Genomic DNA, 24,252 nt, shown 5'->3' on the forward strand with positions numbered 1-24,252 from the left:
AAAAATGAAATTAAGAAACAGGCTTTCAGCTGTAATGTATTAATCAGAAAACCAATGAGGACTAAGCAGATGTTCTCTTTCTTTGTTGGGTCTTTGTGTGGTTTAGGTATCAGAGTAATTGTGGCTTCATAGAAAGAATGGGTAGAGTACCTTCTGTTTCTATTTTTTTTGGAATAGTTTGAGGAGTATTAGAATTTGGGCCTCTTTGAAGGTCAGATAGAACTCTGCACTAAACCCATCCTGGGCATCCTGGTCCTGTTTTTTTTTTTTTTTTTTTTTTGGTTTGGAGACTATTAATGACTTGTTATATTTCTTTAGGGAATATGGGACTGTTTAGATCATTAATCTGATCCTGGTTTAACTGTTATCTTTCTAGAAAATTGTCCATTTCATCCAGGTTTTCCAGTTTTGTTGAGTATTCTTTTAGCTTTTTGGTGTGCTGTCAAGCAGCTATTGTATGTTCTCTCCAGTTTCATTTTGGAGGCACTCAGAGCTATGAGTTTTCCTTTTAGGACTGCTTTTATTGTGTCCCATAAGTTTGGTTATATTGTGGCTTCATTTTTATTAAACTCTAGAAGTCTTTAATTTCTTTCTTTATTTCTTCCTTGACCAAGTTATCATTGAGTAGAGTGTTGTTCAGCTTCCACATGTATGTGGATTTTCTATTATTTATGGTGGTATTGAAAATCAGCTTTTGTCTGTGGTGATCTGATAGGATACATGGGATAATTTCAATATTTTTGTATCTGTTGAGGCCTGTTTTGTGACTGATTATATGGTCAGTTTTGGAGAAGGTACCATAAGGTGTTGAGAAGGTATATCCTTTTGTTTTAGGATGAAATGTTCCATAGATATCAGTTAAATCCATTTGTTTCATAACTTCTGTTAGTTTTACATGTCTCTATTTTGTTTCTGTTTCCAGGATCTGTCCACTGATGAGAGCAGAGTTTTGAAGTTTCCCACCATTATTGTGTGAGGTGCAATTTGTGCTTTGAATTTTAGCAAAGTTTCTTTAATGAATGTGGTTGCCCTTACATTTGGAGCGAAGATGTTCAGAATTGATAGTTCATCTTAATAAATTTTACCTTTGATGAGTAAGAAGTGTCCCTCCTTATCTTTTTTCATAACTTTAGGTTGAAAGTCAATTTTATTCTATATTAGAATGGATACTCCAGCTTGTTTCTTGGGACCATTTGCTTGGATAATGGTTTTCCAGCCTTTTACTCTGAGATAGTGTCTGTCTTTGTCCCTGAGGTGGGTTTCTTGTATACAGCAAAATGTTGGGTCCTGTTACATAACCAGTCTGTCAGTCTATGTCTTTTTATTGGGGAATTGAGTCCATTGATATTAAGAGATAGTAAAGAAAAGTAATTGTTTTTTCCTGTTATTTTTGTTGTTAGAGTTGGAATTCTATTCATCTGGCTATTTTCTTTATGTTTGTTGGAAGATTACTTTCTTGCTTTTTCTAGAGCATAGTTTCTCTCTTTGTGTTGGACTTTACTCTTTATTATCCTTTGAAGGGCTGGATTTGTGTAAAGATATTGCGGAAATTTGGTTTTGTCATGGAATACCTTGGTTTCTCCATCTATGGTAATTGAGAGTTTTGCTAAGTATAGAAGACTGGGCTTGCATTTTTGTTCTCTTAGCTTCTGTATGACATCTGCCCAGGATCTTCTGGCTTTCATAGTCTCTGGGGAGAAGTCAGGTGTAATTCTAATAGATCTGCCTTTATATGTTACTTGACCTTTTTCCCTTACTGCTTTTAATATTCTTTCCTTGTTTTGTGCATTTGGTGTTTGGATTATTATGTGACAGGAGGAATTCCTTTTCTGGTTCAACCCATTTGGTGTTCTGTAGGCTTCCTGTATGTTCATGGGCATCTCTTTCTTTAGGTTTTGGAAGTTTTCTTCTATGTTTTTGTTGAAGATATTTTCTGGCCCTTTAATTTGGAATTCTTTCTTCTCGTCTATACTTATTATCCTTAGGTTTGGTCTTCTCATTGTGTCCTGGATTTCCTGGATGTTTTGAGTTAGGATCATTTTGCATTTTGCATTTTCTTTGACTGTTGTATCAATGTTTTCTTTGGTATCTTTTGCACCTGAGATTCTCTCTTCTATCTCTTGTATTCTGTTGGTGATGACTCCTAACTTCTTTCCTAGGTTTTCATTCTCCAGAGTTGTCTACCTTTGTAATTTCTTTATTGTTTCTACTTCCATTTTTACATCATGTATGGTTTTGTTCAATTCTTTCACCTTTTTGGTAGTGTTTTCCTGTAACTCTTAAGGAATTTTTATGTTTCCTCTTTAAGGGCTTCTTCCTGTTTACCTGTTTTCTCCTGGATTTGTTTAAGGGAGTTATTTATGTCCTTCTTATCTTCCTCCATTATCATCATGAGAAGTGATTTGGATCCATATCCTGCTTTTCTGGTGTAATGCTATATTCAGGACATTCTTTGGTGGGAGAGTTGGATCCTTGTTTTCTGTGGCTTCTGTTCTTATGTTTGCCTCCTGCCATCTGATTATCTCAAGTGCTTCCTGCCCTTAATATGTCTGATTAGAGCCTGTCCTTCCTGAAATCCCAGTTGAGAAAGAACTCCTCAGAACTCCAGCTTTCTCTGTGATCCTGTGATTCTGGGATCCTGTGTTCCTGAGATTCTGGGTGTGTCAGAGTTCTTCACTGTCAAGATTCCTCTTAGACCCTGCGATGCTGTTGTGATCAAGCTCCTGGGATCCTAGGATCCTGGAATTATAAGATACTGGGCATTTTGGAGAACCTGGAGTGGTACCTCTTCTGGGTACCATGGGGCTGTCCACTGAGTTTGAAACCAAGGTAGACCAATGGTGACTGGAAGGAACCTGAACCACTGGTCTGGCAGGGCTCCTGTGTCCCTGCTCCTGCTGGCCCTAGCTCCTTATGATTGTTTTGGAACAGATGTTGCATTCCACTCGACAGTGATCCTAAGATCCTGGGCATGCTAGGGTACATGGGAGGTGGAGAGTCCTCTGGGGACCATGTGACCGTCTGCCGAGTTGGCATCCAAGATGGCCCACTATTTTATCTTTTCTTGTATTTCTAACTACTGAGAATAGAAAATTCAAGTAGACTTCATATCTGGAGATAAAAATGTCTCAATTATAATTTTTATTACCTTGTTTTACATTCTGGAAAAAAAATAAAGACAGGTCGCACTTGTTCAAGAAAATACTAATTAGTAAGGAAAATCATAAAAAATTAAAACTGGAATTAGAGATAAATCAGATTTTAGAGAATGTTTATTTCAGATATAGAAAGATTCAAATAAATGATAGAGAATTAATCTTTCTGGTATACTCTGATGGATGCCGTAAGCAATCTTGAGTTAAAAATGAGTATCAGTATAAATCTTTTAGGAAAAATTAAAAATTTTTGTTAATTTTTAGTCTACAATATGGAAAAACATCTAAGTATAAAACACCATGGTGTGATCATTTTGTATAGTCAGAATCAGAAATTACAGAAAGCTCAGGTTGTAGGGACCTTGGAAAAGATTTTTTTCCCCTTGTGATAGACTCTATAGAGAAGACTGAAGAAGCAATGTTGAGTCAGAAAGGGTATTTAGCTATGTGACTTCTAATTTCATTTGAGTGTATAAGCCAACACTATTCTTAATAGTTGGCATTCCAAAGTAAATATATTTGTTTGTTAAAGTAGACTACTAGTATAACATATCACTCTAAAGTTTCATTTTTCTAGAGTGAGTTATATTTATTTCTTTTTCATGGTATATATTTACCATGTGCCAATAGAAGTATGTGTTGATATTTTTCACATTGAAGGATGCAGACTGAGGAGATGCCAGCAGAAGAAAGATGTAACCTTTTCCCAAGTCTCCAATAGCAAATATTCTTGTTTATAAGTGACTCTCCCATCAAGACTTTTCATGTGACTTAGTCTGTGACAAAGATTTGGAATGGTGCAAAAAATACTTCCATGTGTCTAGAAGCAATGATTAAACAGATATATGGGAACATCAGAGAAATTCTTCATTATCACAGAAGATCATTTCAACATACACTAATGAAGAATATCAATACTTCTGCCCCATTGGAACAAATTAATAGTGCAATAATTACTAATAACCATCTGATGTTGTCATTCTCTCTAGCTGTAATAATTCTATTTGGTGTCAGTACTTGTGACATATAAATTAGTGAACTGACATGGAGGCAGATGTTCAGAGACGGTAGGGAACTTACTTTAACTGTGGCATTAGAAAGAGCTAATCATCCCCTTAGTTTAAATCAAGGTAAGTAATCCTTTTAGGTCAGTGGTTCACCTCACATTTTAATGCTTATAAACTAATAAAAGCAAGATTCCAAATCAACACTTGGGAGAATCCTGAAATTGTAACAAGTTCCCCGGTAAGGCCAGTGCTGTGACTCTGTGGAGCATAGTCCCCCAAACAAGACTGACATGAGTCACCATGATTTCTTGTTATTTCTCAGAAGCAAGCCTCACTTTTCCATATTTTGGAGTTCTTGAAGGCTAAGCAAGGAGTGCACATGACATCACACAGTGTTTGTGCATATTTTAGCTTTCTAAATGTATACATGATTAGAAGACAAAATGCTGTTTTTTTTTTGAGACTATTTCTCCATTTGCCCTTGAGTTCCAGTAAGAGCCAGCTGCTGTGTGCACTGATGACATGAACTGTTTGTCCTCAACACTGAGTTTGTGAAGATAGTGGCTGAGGACAGAGGGTGACAGAGTGCTGATTCAGAGCAAGTTGTAAATTTCACTGTGTTTATAACACACTGATAGCTATTAAAACTGGTGTTTTGTGAAAATTACATTTATTACTTTCTAACTTAAGTCTCCACAGAGAAATCACTTTTTGCCACTTGACTACACATTTGACATTTTGAAAGGTAAGTGAGCTCTCTATCATAAATAGTATCTTGAGGTCACTGTGTACCATTCAATTCAAAGCAGGGGATTGAACAGAAGAAAGTCATTTTGCTTCAAGGACAAAATAAAAGACAATTGACTAAAAGAATACCTCATGGTATTGTGGCTTATGGCGGTCTTTTGGGGGAAAATTGTCTGGGATTCCGATCATCAACTCACCTGCCACACTCTGAGGGACACATCAATCAGATCCAACACCTCATGAGATTGATTTGTCTCATCAGATCAAGTGAAAAAAATTGATGGTAAACTCTTTTTCAAATTTCCTTATTGAAGCTTCTCCAAAGAAATCTCTATTTTGCATTGAGTTGTGCTAATCGACCATGAAGCTCAATCTTTAATAGAAAGCTATTTAGAGTAGTCATTCTTCCTTAAGCAGTGTCAAATAACTATTTTTGACAAGCTGAGGTAATATTCGTGATTCTGACTTTCCAGAGTGGTATCTAGGATTACAGACTATTTTAACCAAGTGTGTAGAAAAAGCCAAAATTGTGATAACTACACCTATCAGATAAATGAGTAATTTTCCATATAACCCACTATAGAGTTGATGTAATGACTTGACATTCATGAAGAGGTGATAAGTTAGTTTGGACTTATCCTATACTCCAAGGACTTGTTATTTTGCTTTATTTAAATAATGTAAGAATTGGTGGCGCAGATGAGATTCTTGAAAAGGGAAATCTAATAGTAAGAGAAAGATTAGAGAGAAGGAAAGGTGAGAAAAAGGAAGGAGGGAAGAGGAAGGGGTGAAGATTGCCAACATACATGACATTTTTGGAAGATGTTATCTTTCAAAAACACTTTTTCTGTTTGAAAAAAATGAAAAGACTGTTATGTTAATATTTTTATGATAAAACTACTGATTCCATTAAAATTAGGAAGACTGTGTTTAGGGATGTGATACCTTTACCTTGTTGTATAGGTATAATTTGTAAAAATTGTAGCTAGCAATGGAGTCAAAATAATACAGGTAGAATAAATTACTAGATAATATGAGACCAGCTTCAAAACATAGATGTTTTCTAAATATAGAAGAAATATTTCCAATCTTGGAGAATTAAAAAGGGAAAAAAATTTTCCTTGTTACTCCAAACTGCTACAGAACATAAAATAAGTAAGGGTAGTGTAGTAATCACCAAAACAAAATCACTAGTGAAGATCACTTATGGATAAATATGAATTCACATTTTAGGCAATGGTTAAGAAATCCCAGATTAAAGAATAAAAACTGAAAGTCTTTCACATATAATAAGCAAGCAGCAAAATGGTACTAGATAAAATCAATACATACACATCAGTGAAAACTTCAGCAAATTAGGAAACAGTTTCTGACGTAGGCTTTCTGTAAAGGACTTGAGTAGCTGAGAAAATACTACCAAAAACTGACAAATGGCATTCACTGAATTAAAGTCTTTTGGATAGCAAAAGAAACATTTATTGGAGTGAAGAAACATGCTATAAAATGGGACACTATCACTGCTAGCTACCTATCTTGCAAGGTTTATATTTAAACTCTATAAAGAATTTCTAAAAAAAAAAAAAAAAAAAAAAGAAGAAGAAGAAGAAAAATGAATACAAATGCAAGAAAATCAAATAACACAATACTTAAATAAGCTAATGAAATTAACATTCTCCAAAAAAAAAATGAGGTTCACGTGGCCAACAAGCACATAGAAAAATATGTTCAACATCCTTAGCAATCAGGAAAATGCAAATTGAAGTGGGGATTGCATCTCACTGAATCTAAGTGATTATTGTTAAGAAGAATAATTTCAAACACTAGTGATGGTGTCAGGGAAGAGAATCATTATGCATTGTTGCTGGGAATGTAACCTGGTCCAGCTACTGCATTTAAATCTAAATGTTCTTCCAAAAATCTAAAAATAGAACTACTCAGCTATACCAAAAGATTCTGTGATCTGTGGTACTTAAAGGATCATTTACGTTAGTCAAGCTTGAGAATCAGCCTAGTGCCTATAATCAGATGAATAGGTAAAGAATATGTCTGCCATATTTGAGGGAGCAGATGAGAGTCTGCAGAAAGGAAATTGAATAGCGAGAGAAATATAAGAGAGAAGGGAGGGTTAGTAAAAGGAGGGATGGAACAGGAAGGGGTGAAGATTGCCAACATGCATGGTATTTTTGAAAGATGCTATCTCTCAAAAACACTTTTTAAGCTAGAAAAAAAAACAATGAAAAGACTGTTAGGCTAATATATTATTTCATGATAAAACTACATTTAAAAAGACAAATTTCTCAACTTGATCTATTTGATAACTTTGAGGCACTGGAAAAGGCTGTATGTTGGGTAGCTACTAGCTGTATGTATGGACCTCTGATACCCCTATAGTGGGCATGATACAAGAGGGTAGTTTTGTTACTAAAACCAAACTCTTCATGTGTTCCCTAGCACTGTACCCTGAGTGATAAGAAATCATTATTTTCTTACTGATCTAATATGTTGTTTCCAAATTTCATTTTTGGGATAAATACTTTTATTCATGAAGATATGAGGATAAGTTTCTCCCATAAAACTAAAATCCAGTTTCTCAAGTGGATGGATGAACAGATGGCTATATGAAGAAAGGTAATATTTTTATTGACCTAAATGCTGATTTAAAATGTTCTCAGCACATATTAACCTGTTTCAAAGCCTGAAAAAATATTATCCACTGGTCCCAAATAGAAGATTATAATAGAAAATTTGATTACTGCAGCTTCATTTTTTTTTTGAGTTACATACTTGTAAGTTACTACAAGAACATTTTACTGACTGGTAATTTTTACTAAGGATCTTGATTTTCAGGGTCCTCTTACTTAGCTGTCTTGTGGAAATGAATATTTAGCGATCTCAAGGCTAGAGTCTCTTATAGTGCAAAACAGATTTGTTAGGGTCCCATCTACTTTTTTTCAGATAATTTGAAAACTAGATTCATTCTCTCTCTCTCTCTCTCTCTCTCTCTCTCTCTCTCTCTCTCTCTCTCTCTCTCTCTCTTCTCTTCTCTTCTCTTCTCTTTCCCTCCCCCACTCTCATACAATCTCATTTTATAGCTCAATAGTCCTAAAACTCACTGTATAGAGTGAGCTAGCCTGGAACCTGCAGCCATCTTCCTGAATCAACCTCCCAGCCTAGTACTGGGAGTATAGATAATGAGCTTTCTTGCCCATTTTCTGTAATAATATTTCCTATGGATTGTTGCTTACAAAGCTGCACTCGAGCAGTGCTCAATGTCTACTTGCTTTCTTGAGTCTTAGCTCAGGAATGCACAGCCTTTCCATTCTTTTGTCCTGTAGAATCTGGCCAAAGCCTAAGCATGTTTTCCTGGCACTTAAGGCTTTCTTACTCCTCAGATGCTACATCTCATTTGCAAACTAGCTGCTTGGTGTCATATGACTGTTGCTGATCTCCATTACTAGCAAAACAGTCTAACACAAAAGTTGTGGCTTTCTCTCTTCCTTGCATCCACAACCCTTCATTTAGCCATTGAGATTTACAGCTTGCTTATCCTCTCAAACAGTGATAAAAAATTTCTTGTTGATCTTTTTTTTTGGGAGGGGGAGGGTGTTCGAGACAGGGTTTCTCTGTATAGGCCCTGGATGACCTGGAACTAACTCTGTAGACCAGTCTGGCCTCGAACTGAGAAATCTGCCTGCCTCTGCCTCCCAAGTGCTGGGACTAAAGGTGTGCGCCACCACTGCCTGGCTTTGTTGTTGATCTTTTTACTGAGCATGCTTTTAAATTCTTTTATTAATGGGACTAAGAACCCAAAGTCGTATTCCAGATTTCTTTCATAACATACTGCACAGAACATTAGACTTATTAATGCTTCAGTATTATATGGTAACCATAAAGTGACCCCAAAGAAGATTTTCTGAGGGGAAAACAAGTGTGCATAGTCCAAAATCCTAAGTAAGCTTACTCAGCTGCTCAAAACGTCAGCAGCTACCGTTTTGTTTAGGGTTTCAATCTCCTGGCTATCTCTCTGTCTTGCCAGGTCTTGCTCTTTGTCTTTTGCATTCTGCCAAGTTGGAAGATTTAAAATAGTATCTATTTCTCTTCTCTCACAGAATACTATCCTTGGGCATAAACAGAAGATCATATGCTCAAGTACAAGGGAATGCCAGAAGCAGGAAGCAGGAAGCAGGAGTGGGTGGGTTGGGGAGCAGGTCAGGGGGAGAGTGTAGGAGACTTTGGGGATAGCATTTGAAATGTAAATGAAGACTATATCTAATAAAAAAAAAGGGGAGACCTAGGACATGTTTAATGTGTTTTCTTTTCCATGTGCTTGTGGCCAGCTGATGGCCACAAGGTGGTGTGTAAATATTCTCCAACCACAGGCCTTGGCAGGAAAAATTGGTTAATTATGCCACCTCTGTGTCTTAAACATCTAACAGGAAGAAATAACCACAATTCAAATAAATTTTTTTATGAAAGTACTTTTTTATGTTCCAGAGAATCACACATGTCTGATACTACACCCATTTCCATATGAGATGCCATTAGACAATCATTTCTCAGTAATGATCTTCTTGATAAAGAAAATGCTACCCCAACACAGAACACCGATACCTTGGCCAGTTTTAACACTGTCGTTCCTACATGGGATTTGCAACATACAGAAACAGGCTCACTGCTACTCTAACCTGAAAATGTTTAAATCTTTCCTTTCATTATTTTTCTTCTTCTTTTTTTTTTTTTTTTTATTCTGCTACAACTTGCCTAGGAAGGACCTCACACTATGATTCTAGTTGTCAAGGCACCTAAAAGCAGACCCAGCTTCCATCATTCTAGGTATGAAAGAAAGATAAACCCAATATGGAGTTCAATAAGGTAGACACAGACAGATGCTCTTGTGGACCTGTTGAGAGATTCTAATGGACTTTGAATCAGACATCTTAAAACATCTTTCACTCTGCTTCTTTGGGCTCTCTGCCTAGGGCTTTTTAATGTGAAACTGTTATGTTATTGCATGCCTGCTCCTGGTGAAATGAAATCATTTTCTCTGCTCAAAGGGCTTCAATTTTACTTTTCTCTTGCTTTATTCCTTGCTTACATCTCTATCTAGTCACTTTACCTTTTTTACACCTGGCTGTTACACAAATAGAGCCACTGATACATTTTTGAAGTTTTCTTAGACAGGCTCACAAGAGAAACTATCTGTTACAGGTAGTAACTCTATATTTTAGAAAGAAATCAGGTTCAGTCAGCACACAGATTTCCCTATTGGAGTCAGGGTTGCCTTTTCAGAGGAAAGAAATTGTGAATATAAGAAATAGAATTCCATTGTTCAGTTAATTTAGAAGAAGAGACCCTGACCTTGAATAGTTCCATGATTATTCTTGGCCGGAAGCAGGAAATTATCTTTGATATCCAGCCAGGCGAAACAGAGAGGAAGTTGGGTTTCAAGCTACTGAAAAATGTGTACCGCTCCTGGAGGCTATACAGAAGCCTGACCATTTTCCTGAATCCTAGCTTAGGAAATGCATTTTTTTCTTTTCTTCTTTATTAACTCTCTCTTTTAGGTATGGACCAAAGCAGTACCTTCTCTTTTATTTCACAAACACAGTATATTCTCCAGTAATGTTTAACTTCAGCTTCTTTTATAGTGGTTTACATTTCCCTGATATGTGCATTATACTGTCTTAGTGAAATCTATTCTTAAATATTTTTATCACCATGATAAATCTCTTAATTTCCATCGTGGGTTACTTACTAAGTAGGAGTGCTACTGAGTTTTATGGTCATTTTATCTTGCATCTTTCTGAAATTGTTTGTGTTAAAATTTGTTAAATGGGTTCGGAGTTTCTTTGTAGGAAACACTATAGCATCTATAAACATAGACAATTAAAGATCTTTCCTTTTTATTCAAATTCATGTAATTTCTTTTGCCTCACTGATTGCTGTGTCATTAACAAGGTATAAGTGGCAAGAGGAAGCATATTTCCTTTTGTCTCTCAGGGCAAAGAGGATCTTTTCATCTTTTACATTGTGTATAGATATTTATGAAGTTGTAATATATGCTCTTGATTATAATGCTACATATTTTTTCAAACTTGTTTTATTATATTTTATCATAGAAAAGTGATGACACTTATCAAATAATATTTGTGCATTTCTTTTTATGAACATGTGGTTCTTGGCATTAATTCTTTCAGTGTTTACTATTTGATTGCTTTGTATATGATTAGCTGTTCAGGAGCCCTGGTACTCAATCACACTTGATTATGAGGTATAAGGATTTTATTATTGTGCTGTAATATTCAATTTCTTCTATATCAAGGGGAGGTAAGCATTTCTTTTCATTAGAAATACTGGTATGTGATTTTTATCTTCTTATGGTGATGACTTCTGATTTTAGGTAAGAATGACCATATAAAATAAGCTTAGAAGTACACTTAAGTTTTGAATATTTTAGAAGATTTTGAGGACTAATCTTTATTCTATGAATATTTTTCAGAATTCATCAAGGAAGCCATCAGATTCTGCATTTCTCCCCTTTTATTTATTATTTGACAAATTCACACCTTTGCATATCTTATCCTCTTTCTCCTGCCTCCTGAACCTTTATGCTCAGCATACCCTCTGTCTGTTTTCATTTCCATGTCTTCTTTCTTGTTATGAAAAAAAAATCCTTTGAGTTTAATTAGGGTTGTTTGCATGCTTGTGAGTTGGAGTTATTTACTGGGTTATGAGCAAATTACCAGTGGCTACAATTCAGAAGAAAAATGTTTAGCAAAGCAATTAGTTGCCAACAGTTCCTCAGCTAGTACCACAGCCTCATGAATTCTACCCTTCCGTGCTGGTATGTTGTTGGGCTTGATTTTGTTCTGATATGTACACACAACCACAGTGGCTGCAGGTTAATGCATTCAAGTTTCTTTTTTTTCTTTTTTTTTGGCTTTTCCATTTTTTTTTTTTTAGGTATTTTCCTCATTTACATTTCCAATGCTATCCAAAAAGTCCCCAATACACTCCCCGCCCCACTCCCCTACCCACCCACTCCCACATTTTGGCCCTGGCATTCCCCTGTACTGGGGCATATAAAGTTTGCAAGTCCAATGGGCCTCTCTTTCCAGTGATGGCCAACTAGGCCATCTTTTGATACATATGCAGCTAGAGTCAAGAGCTCTGGGGTACTGGTTAGTTCATAATGTTGTTCCACCTATGGTGTTGCAGTTCCCTTTAGCTCCTTGGGTACTTTCTCTAGCTCCTCCATTGGGGGTCCTGTGATCCATTCAATAGCTGACTGTGAGCATCCACTTCTGTGTTTGCTAGGCCCCGGCATTGTCTCGCAAGAGACAGCTATATCTGGGTTCTTTCAGCAAAATCTTGCTAGTGTATGCAATGGTGTCAGCGTTTGGAAGCTGATTATGGGATGGATCCATGGATATGGCAGTCTTTAGATGGTCCATCCTTTTGTCACAGCTCCAAACTTTATCTCTGTAACTCTTTCCATGGGTGTTTTGTTCCCATTTCTAAGAAGAGGCACAGTGTCCACACTTTGGTCTTCGTTCTTCTTGAGTTTCATGCGTTTAACAAATTGTATCTTATATCTTGGGTATCCTAAGTTTTTGGGCTAATATCTACTTATCAGTGAGTACATATTGTGTGAGTTCCTTTGTGATTGTGTTACCTCACTCACCCCACCCTCTCTCTCTCTCTGTGGCCCTTCTCAATCCGTGCCAATCAGAGTCTCAGACAGATGAGCATAGAGTTGGCGGGAATGGGGTGACAAACAGACAGGACACAAAGGAGTGTGCTGAATCTGAATGTAATTTGTTTATTTGAAATGTAAATAAAGAAAATTGAGCATCAAACTTTTTATACAGAAGAAAATAGGAAAGTTAGGTGACACATCGGCAAGGTACAATGAGGTTACAGGCTGCTTGATGACTCTTACACAAAACAGAGGAATGTAAACACAAAGACTGGCAGGAACTGGGCAATAAAACAGCTGAGACAAAGTCAGCTCTATCTAAGGTCAGCTACATTCTCAGAAGCCAGCTGTGAGGTCTTTACACTCCTGGGGCAAAGGCTTTCACGCCCAAGTCATGGTTCTAATTAGGGAGTTCTGCTCTAGCTAACCTTCTCATGAATAATGCAATACTCTAAAACCACAGCCCGATCTACTTCCTAAACCATTGTAAATTCCTGTATATGGGAGATACTTGGCTTTTATTCTAAGTGATAGTGTGGGGTAACTTTCTACTAATAAGTGATGTAGTCTGCTGTACATAACTATAATAAGAACTCTAAATTTACTTTGCTAAGCTTGCCCTGAGATTTCTAACTCTATATAGTAGATAGTAAAGCCTGATTTCTTTCACTATCTCTCTTACAATACTAAAGGCAATTCTGAATGTCACTGAATAGGCAACATTCTTACTGAATTCCAGGCCCAGGGTTGGCTCAAGGGCATTGATGAAGGCCAGGAAGCAAAGTTCGATTTTGCTTGGGTATTTGGCAAGTCATTGTTTGGAAGCACCTATAACAAAACAATACTGAAAGGAAGAACACATATGCTCTGGGATGCCACAGTTCCAGGAGACTAAGTTTCCGTGAAACTCTTCACCTCAGGACTGTTTCCAGGTTTCTAAACCTGTCAAGGAAGTCAGTACTGGAGTGAATGTAACAATGAATAAGTATACTGAGATTTAGATTCTAGGGTGTCAGATCCTCTGAAGCTGGAGTTACAGTACCTGCTGTGGGTGCTGGGAACCAACCGTCAATTCTCTTGCAAGAGCAAAAGGCACTCTTGACTGGCTCCAAATCCTGTACTTTTAAATAACATTTTAAAGTAGCACACATAGTAGTAGTCTTCTACATAGCTCTTCATAATCTCTTACTTTTGACATTTGACCCCTACAAAACTTTCAAATTAAGCACACAAACATGAAAATTCAGAACCATAATTCCTAAAAAAGAGGCAGAGGACTAGGCCATTTGTTTTTCTGTATCTCAGTTATCTACTTGGTATAATAGTTTTTCAGTTCCATTCATTTTCCCATGGATTTCACTTTATTGTGTTTCCCTTTTCCTTACAGCTGAATTGCATTCCCTAAGGAGCTGAAGGGGTCTGCAACCCTATAGGTGGAACAACAATATGAACTAACCAGTACCCTCAGAGCTCGTGTCTCTAGCTGCATATGTAGCAGAAGATGGCCTAGTTGACCATCATTGGGAAGAGAGGCCCCTAGGTCTTGCAAACTTTATATGCCCCAGTACAGGGGAACGCCAGGGCCAAGAAGTGGGAGTGGGTGGTAAGGGGCATAGAGGACTTTCAGGATAGAATTTGAAATGTAAATAAAGAAAATATCTAATAATAATAATATAAAAAAGTATCACATTTTCATTATTCGTTCACCAACTGATAAACATCAAGGCTGATTTCCTTTTTAGCAATTATGAATGGAGGAGCAATACACATGGGTGTAAAGGTCCCTTTGTAGTAATACATAGTAATATATAGATCCCTGTACCTACATATAGATGTCCCGGAATGGTATGGCTAGACCACATGATAGACTACTTTTAGTTATTTAAAAAAACCTACATTGATTTCCAAAATGAAAGTACCACTTCCACATTTACCAACACTAGACAAGGGTTCTCCCTTCCCCACATTTATTTTCATTTGTTTTCTTGGTAATGGACATTTTGACAGGGATGAGACAGACTCACAAAGTAAATTTAATTTGCATTTCACTGATGGTTAATGGCGTTGAACAGTTTAAAAAATGTTAATTAGCCATTTGTATATTTTCCTCTTGAGAACTTTCTGATCTGTTCAGTGGCACATTTTTATTGGGTTGTTTGTTTTCTTGACATTGATTTTAATGAGTTCTATTCTATTTCTTTTAGATACTAATCCTGTCAGATGTACAGCTGGCAAAGATTTCCTTCCATTCCTTGACTGTCTCCTCACTCAAAGCAGCTTCTTTTGTCTTACAGAACTTTCTGATTTCATGAGGTTCCATTTGTCCATTATTGTCTTTATTATTTAAGCAAGCAGAGAAAGAGTCTTACTGAGAAAGTCTTTGTGTTGTTGCATTGGGATTTATGGTCCAGTGTTATTTCAAAGCTCTGGGTTTGTTTGTTGTTATTGGTTTTGTTTTGTTTTGTTTTGTTTTGTTTATCAGCTGTATAAATTGGGTTGAAGTATTTGCAATGCTCAACTGAGATGTGGATGTGACAGCGTTGAGCTGAGTAGGTCAGAAATGGGTTTCTTAGTGCAGGCCTTCAGGTTGCCTAGTGACTGCTATTTTTCTGAGTAGATTATTAATGTCAAGAATAATCTCAGCTGCTAAAAAGTCTGACTATGTAAATGTGATACTCGCCAATTGACAACAGACACCCCTTTTCTTCTGAAGGACAGTTTTGCTAGTTAAGACTTTTCTTCCAGTAGTTGGAATGACTGCTAATAAAATTAGTTCCATGAAGGCTGCCTGTCTGCATTCTGGTCTTTATGTTTTTGCTGAGAAATCTATTGCTAGGCTTCAGAATTGTCCTGTGTAGACCATTTCCTTCCTCAGTCTTGCATTTTCAGCATTTTCTTTTGGTCTTTAATTTAGTTAAGATCTATTTTTATTTAATTTATGCATACATGTGTACATCCATGTAAGTGAAAGCTACATGTATGTGAATGTCCAAAGAGGTCACTGGAGAATGTTGGTTGTCCTGGAGTTGAATTATAGAGACTGTGTGTTGCCTGATATGGGTTCTGAAGACTGAAATTCAAGTCTTCTGATTAGAGGTAGCACTGCTGACAGTGAACCTAGCCTTCTTGCATCAACTATCAATCAAGAAACTATACCCTAGGCTTGCTCACAGAACAATCTGGTGAGGACATTTTCTCAATTGAGGTTCCATCTTGCAAAGTGACTCTAGCATGTCTTAAGTAGACACAAAACTAGGCATCCAGCTTAGTCAATGGCAATACATCTAGTGTCCAGTGAGGAACCTGTCACAGGTATACAGTGGTCCCTGCCAAGTAGATGATATGAATAGTTTTTACCTGTCTTGTTCTCTCTCTCTCTCTGTCTCTCTGTCTCTCTGTCTCTCTGTCTCTCTGTCTCTCTGTCTCTCTGTCTCTCTCTCTCTCTCTCTCGTTTATCCATGATTCTTTTATGCCATGACCTTTCAGAAATCCAGCTCAGGTGCTCAGGCTTACAGGTAAGTACCCTTACTTGCTGAGCCATTTCAATAGGGCACTATTTCTACACACTCTTATGAGCCATTGAACCTCTTGGAATTTTGGCTTATGAATAACTTACATATAACACATGTGATATATCACATAGGCAAGGATAATATACCCTATACCACTGCTCAGGTGATGTCCAACTTATATGTTATGAAGCAAGTATTCCTAAATTGAGTAACTTATGCACTTTCACATTTACATAGAGATATGAGATTAGCTGAAGATGTCTAGTTTTCACTTCACTGTTTATTTTTTTATACCTCTTGAACGACTACAGGGAAGTTAGCCCTTATAATAGTGTGTTATTTTTAAGTTGTTTAAGGAGAATATGAAATAAACTTAGAAATATAGTAGCTGATGTTATCATTGACTTTCAAATGGACATAAGCATAATCAGAAGACTAGAATAAAGGTGTCAACGTCATGCTGTGTAAACATTTTCTGATGCATGCAGAGTCAAACTTTTGCTTATGAATAAGTAAAAAATGAACTTGTTAAATGCTTCCTTCCCGCTTAAGATCTGTGATGGTACTGTCACGTAATGTCCCCTCATGGCAGACACACCTCAGCTGAAGATCTGTTCCAGAATTATATGCTTTAAAACACAAGTTATAGGAGAATTCAACCTTTATGTGTGAAAAGTTTTATGATAGAGAATACTGAAAATTTAAATTTTTGATCTGAATAAGTTGTAGGGGACAGGATGGAATCTACTAAGAATTACAGAATTATCTGAATATTTCATAATAGTAAAATTTCACCATTTTTCAAGTGAAAAGATAAAAAAAATTACTAATTATGGAAGATAGTCCATCATTTGTAATTTAAAACCAAAACAATGTATAATTTATAATTTATTAATTACTGCTCTTTGTTCATTTTAGTAATATATCAAATTTCATTAAATTATTTAATTTCTAGTGTTTTGTCATGCATGCCTTCTCTGGCAACTGAGAACCATGATAAATCTTTGGAGTAATGGAAATTCTTTAAAGGCCTTCCTTCACGGCAGAGATTGAGAATAACTCTATTCCTTTGAGCCAGATGTTCAAATATTTTATTTTTTAATCCTTTCAGTTATATGTCACACCATTATGACAAGGTCCTTAAAGTAAGAGCTTACATAGACTTCATGTGGATTTTGAATATTGTTTCTGAATACAGAATTTTTGTGTTCAATAGGACATAATAAAAATATCTTGATATCTGTAGTAATCAATCTCCAGAATTTTTCATGTAATATCTAATATATATATGCCATTTTGATGCAGAATATATATGGAAAATTTTAATGACCTTATCCTTAAAGCTTTTCATGAACCCAGTGAAATGATCGAATACATCCAATGAAATATTTTTCTGAAAATTGCATATAACATTTAAAGTCCATGTCTGGACTCTTTTAAACTGTCTAAACTTTGAAACTGGATGCTGTTTAAACTCTTCTGTCTCATACTAGTTTGAATTTGGTTATATAGGTGTTTACACCTTAATATTAAATTACTAAGATATTCATTCAGCAGTGTTAACTATTGCTTAATTATATTTCAATTATTTGAGTATCGGGCATACTTTCTACTGTGAAGAGTAGCTTCAAACATTTGAAGATATTTTGCATAACCCTATGTAAAATGCTAATTAATTTTGACCACAGAAACATTGCTAATTTCCCACTACGAGCTCAAACCTTTAATTTTGTGATAGGTTTTCTTTTATACTTGAGATGGACAGTGATATTATTTTATGGAATTCTATAGGTTCTCCAGCAAAACTTTTATTTTGACATATTTCCACCGGGGGGCACTTTCCTCATTTAGTGTGAAAATTAAAACCTTCTCTGTTATATTTGTGATAAAAAAAACTGTCTGTAAATAATCTATTTGTAAATTTGAAGGTTCAGCCTTGTCTAAAAAGACATTGATACATTTCCACCATATTTACTATAATGATATTGTATTGAAATCACCAATAAAATCAGTTGGGTCTCAGTATCAATTCACTGTCATTTCCAATCATTTGAATTGTACTTTGTAAGCTACATTTAGATGACTGTTACAAAAAGATTATGAATCCTAGTTAAACTGATAATAACTTAGAAATTTTTATTGAGAAAGTCAGCATGAAAATAAATTCCATTCTTTTTGTAGTTTCTTTCAGCACCTTCTTTCTTCAGATGTTATTAACACTACCAACAAAATGCTGATTTTATACGACTTATTTTATAGTTATAAGAATTAACCACTTATTTACTGTATGAAAATATATGTACTATATATAAATATTCAAATATATGTAAATATGTTTGTATTTTATGCAAATATATGTAAATACATGTTAGTATATGTGACTTAAAAATCACTAGTTTCAATTTTAATTTTTTCAATTTATACTTGGTTTTATATTTGATATCTACAGGAAACATTTTTTTAAGCAAAACATTGTATTTATTATTATTTCTATAGCTCTGCCTGTACTTTTATAAATAGCCATTATGCTATAGCATAAAAGTAATACAAACAGAAAGCAGACATTCATAGTCCAAGGATTGAGTAATTGCTTTTCTTGAAAGTATTTTCCAAGATAAATAGGAGCTCAAGGGTCTATGACTTAAGCCAAGAGAAGTATCACTCTATGACAATTTCTTAAATAATGCAAAATCTCTATCTCTTATACAAGACATATTTATAGTAGATTCCTCTCTGTATCAATAGCATTATGGCAATTTTAGTTCCTTTTTTTAGTTTATTTCTTTCAAAAACTTCATTTCTGGGCCTCTCCCTCCTAAACTTGTGATTTTTTCTTTAATTATTATTATTAAAGATGTGTAATACGTCATACCACACATACACTTGCACATGCATACACATACACATAAACACACACACAATCAAGCATTCAGTGCTGACCATAGTATTGAACAACCTATGTGGGAACTCTTATGAAGAAAATGATTCTTGTCTCAGCACCCATTGACTATGTATAATACTTCATCTAGCATTGGGACTTTGTGAAATTTCCCATCATTATTTGCACATTGACTTACACTGTCAGTATGCCCACCTGCTTCAGGCAACCATATTGTTGGCTGTTTTTTCCTGTTGTCTCTAAGGGACTCTATCTTTCACCTGGTGTCCTGGTTTCTGTCTCCTACAATCTTTACTCCCACTCTTCCTTGATGTTCCTTGAGCCTTAGATGTAGAGGCTACCTTGCAGATGTATCTGTCAGAGTTGACTATCTTACCGGCACATATTCTTTACATTTTCAACAGTTGTGGACTTCTGCAATTGTCTCAATCTTTTGTAAAATATGTTTTCTTTTGTGAGATTTCAGAGCCATACTTAACTGTGAGTATAAAAATTAGTATTTAGTTTGAGGAGTATTGGTATTCGATCTTCTTTGAAGGTCTAATAGAACTCTGCACTAAACACATATGTTTCTGGGCTTTTTTGGTTGGGAGACTATTAATGATTGTTTCTAGTTCTTTAGGGGGATATGGGACAGTTTAGATCATTAATCTGATCCTGATTTAACTTTGGTACCTGGTATCTGTCTAGAAAATTATCCATTTCATCCAGGTTTTCCAGTTTTGTTGAGTATAGGCTTTTGTAGTAGGATCTGATGATTTTTTGGGGGGGGATTTTCTCAGTTTTTGTTGTTATGTCTCCCTTTTCATTTCTGATTTTGTTAATTAGGATACTGTCTCTGTGCCCTCTAGATAGTCTGGCTAAGAATTTATGTATTTTGTTGAATTTCTCAAAGAACCAGCTCCTGGTTTTGTTGATTCTTTGTATAGTTCTTTCTGTTTCCACTTGATTGATTTCAGCCTCGAGTTTGATTATTTCTTTCAGTCTATTCCTGTTGAGTGAATTTGCTTCTTTTTGTTCTAGAGCTGTCAGGTGTGCTGTCAGTCTGGTAGTGTATGCTCTCTCCAGTTTCTTTTTGGAAGCACTCAGAGCTATGAGTTCTCCTCTTAGGACTGTTTTCATTGTGTCCGTAAGTTTGGGTATGCTGTGGTTTCATTTTCATTAAACTCTAAAAAGTCTTTAATTTGTTTCTTTAGTTCTTCCTTGATCAAGTTATCATTGAGTAGGGTGTTGGTCAGCTTCCACGTATATGTGGCCTTTCTACTATGTGTGCGATGGGCTAAACCACCAACCAAGTGGGACTCATGGGTCCAGCTACATATGCAGCAGAGGATTCAGTCATCAATGGGAGGAGAGGCCCTTGGTCCTTTGAAGGCTCTATGCCCCAGTGTAGGGGAATGCCAGGGCCAGGAAGTGGGAGTGGGTGGGTGTGTGAGCAGGGGAAGAGGGGAGGGGATAAGAGGAGGAGCTTTTTGGAGGGAGACCAGGAAAGGGGATGACATTGGAAATGTAAATAAAGAAAATATCTAATAAAAAAGAATTAGTATTTAGATAATAATTATGAGTAACATTAGTTTGCAAACATAGAAAATTCTTCTCAAGGACCATGACTTCTCAGCCATAGTTGACCAGATTTACAAGAATGGGCATGGATTTCATACCATTAGACAGATGTAAGTACAACCAGACAGCTGTTGATTATCTCTAGTATAAAAATACCACTATTACATCATTTGGGATGTCTTTCTCTGCCAGCAATTGTTGTTCATAGGCAATATATCTGGGTACAATTACTGATTTCTTCTTTAACTTGACAGCTTGTAGGGCATTTTCTGATGGTCTGAGAGCCAGTCCCTAGGGAAGGGGCTATTAGATCATATCTACTAGCATTGATTCTCCCAACTCCTGAATCTAGATCATGTGGTATCTTCAGCAATGCAATGGTGTCTTACCTTCAAGTTCTGGAATACAACCAAGGTTTCGCAAACATTATGAATTTTTTTCTAAGTGTAGCTTTCAAATGAAAATGATCTTGTATGTTTCAAATTTTAATCAATTAAAGAAAAGAAAGAAAAGAAACCACAAGAATACATTGATTATCTGATGTCCAATAGTCCCCCTACAATAGAATTTGAGCTTTAATATCTTTCCTTTCAAGCTTTAATACATTCCTAACATTAACATATCAGTGTTCTTTTTAGAACATTTTAGGAAAATATAATTTATTTATGCAATTATTAGTATATATGAGTGCATCTTCATTAAATTATTTTTTGTTATGAACAAACATACTTGGATAAAGAAAACAGAATGGTAATATACATTGAGTATAACCGCGATTTTAAAAATATACCTTGTATTAATTTAATATTCCATATTTTTGAAACTGTACTGTGTAACAAGTAGTCGTAATGGAAAACCAAGCCTCTAGTACTTATTCCTATCTTGAAGGCATGTATTGACAGAATATTCAAGGGTGGGAATATTAAGTAGTATGACGTGCATTGGTCACACATACCCTACAACCTTTAGGCTATAATTCTCATCTTCTACTATTTTGCAACTCTGTAAATCCTAAACAGGTCGACAAGTTCTATGTGGTAAAAGTTTAAATGCTATCTAACTACCAGCCTTCCTCTACCCATGGAAAAACAGCTTTGTCTCTATTTGTGCATTGATTTCAGTGAATCTTTATAGCATGGAAATTTGGTTAAAAGTATAATTTTTAAACACAAACACAGAAATACATACATATATAAGTTTACTTCACTTTTATAGAAACTGAATATAGTAAATGGAGACAGTTTAGGCTTATACTAAGGCTTCTAAGGAACCAAAATTTGTTAAAGTAGCCCAAATCATTTTGCAAAATAGCTACCCCTGCCTCCCTTATGCAGGCAAAGTTTTCTGTCAGAGTTTTCACTGAAGCTCCATTACAAATTTATCTAAATTAGTAGTCTCATGAACTCAACATTGACTGTGCATTACGGTATGAAAATAAAATGAACCTCCCTTTTGGGTGTATTCGTTGTCTGGGAAATTTAAATGAGCCTCAGACTTTGAACTACAGTAGTGATTAATCTGTTTTCAGTGTTGGAACAGAGACATTCTCATAAAACAGGAGTCTCAGGTAGACTTTCCTTTGAAAAACTATGCAAAACTAATTTACCAGAGACCTTAGTTAAGAAAGAGTTAAGAAGCCACTGAGGTAGTATCATTTTCTTTAACAGAGACATAAATGCTGAGATGCTGCTTATCTTTAAGAGAGAAGCCCATGGATGTTTTGTTTGTTCTGTGAAGACCCATAACCTGGTGACAACAGAAAAGACAAAGGCTCTAAAGATAACCCACAGCATGTTAGACAGGTGCCTGAAAGAGCTTGAACACACCAGACTGGGATGTGGATGCAGAAAGGCTCTAGTATAAGAATAATCTTTGGAGGGACAATGATCATATTCCAGTCTCTAGCCCATCATTTCCATTTTCACATAGTAGTAGAAAGGCTCATATGTTTACAAAGTCTCTTCATTCACAGCTACTCAAAGCCTGACCCCCACCATTGGGTTTATAATAACTGGGTCCAAAGCCAGTTATTATAAACAGCTCCTTATTTGCTAGGGATACCAAGGCAGTGAGGTGGGAGTAGGTGGGAACATGCTCATAGAGGCAGGAGGGAGAGGGAATGAGGTAAGGTTTGCAAAGAAGAAACCAGGAAGGGGCACAACATCTGAAATGTAAATATGTATATTTTCCAGTAAACATTTTGGAAATTTTTCTTTCTAAGTTTAATTGTATGGGTGATAAACTTCTTTGGGATGTTATTTTATTATACTTCACTATTTGCTCACCTTTAATTAGCTATTATACTTAAGTGTTTCATAAAATCACATTTTATAATTAAATACTTCTGTTTTTTGAACTGTTTTCATTTGAGAATGATGAAAAGGATTTGTTCCTACTTTGATTCACATATTTATCTCAGCATTTTATGACAAATAATTTCATTTCTCTTTCATTTACTATGTCAAGGAGATGAATTACATTATAAAAGGTTTCTCCCGTTGAATGAAAGACATGTCCAATGCAAATATTTTTAATTACTGCTAGAGTAAAAACACTGAAATAGTGAAGTCTTTGCTGAATAGACTCATTCAAAATTATTTGATGCTTGTAATTGCTTAATTATTTAAACTACTTTTGATGTTAATTGATACAACCATAATTAAATACTATACATAAAATATTTAGTAAAAATATAACCAACATACATACTTATACAATAGAGGATAAATAATTCTTTTGTATTTTCACTTCCTTTTCTTCCTTCCTCATTCATCCTTTCCTTCCTCCCCTCTCTCCATCCCCCCTCCCTCCCTCCATGTCTGTATGACTAATTAAATTTATCTTTGATTAGATGTAAATCAGCTTTGCAAAACGAATGGGGTAAATTTAAAACAAGTTTTCTTTGAAGGAAACATACTTCATGAATAAATGGAATAATTTATTCTCTTTTTTTCCTTTTTTATTATTATTGGGTATTTATTTGATTTACATTTCCAATACTATCCCAAAAGTCCCCTACACCCTCCTACACCCACTCCCCCCCCCCACACACACACCCACCTCTTGGCCCTGGTGTTCCCCTGTACTGAAGCATATAAAGTCTGCACGACCAATGGGCCTCTCTTTCCACTGATGGCCAACCAGGCCATCTTCTGATACATATGCAGCTAGAGACACGAGCTCTGGGGGGAGGGGGGAGGGTACTGGTTAGTTCATATTGTTGTTCCACCTATAGGGTTGCAGATCTCCCTAGCTCCCTGGGTACTTCCTCCAGTTCTTCCACTGGGGGCCCTGTGATCCATCCAATAGCAGACTGTGATCATCCACTTCTGTGCCTGCATAGTCTCACATGAGACAGCTATATCAGGGTCCTTTCAGCAAAATCTTGCTAGTGTATGAAGTAGTGTCAGTGTTTAGAGGCTGATTATGGGATGGATCTCCGGGTATGGCAGCCTCTAGATGGTTCATCCTTTCGTCTAAGCTCCAAACTCTGTCTCTGTAGCTCCTTCCATGGGTGTCTTGCTCCCAATTCCAAGAAGGGGCAAAGTATCCACACATTGGTCTTCATTCTTCCCTAGCTTTATGTGTTTCACAAATTGTATCTTATATCTTGGGTGTTCTAAGTTTCTGGGCTAATATCCACTTATCAGTGAGTACATATCATGTGAGT

The sequence above is a fragment of the Mus caroli genome, chromosome 1 (genome assembly GCF_900094665.2).
Source record: "Mus caroli chromosome 1, CAROLI_EIJ_v1.1, whole genome shotgun sequence".
NCBI lineage: Eukaryota > Metazoa > Chordata > Mammalia > Rodentia > Muridae > Mus > Mus caroli.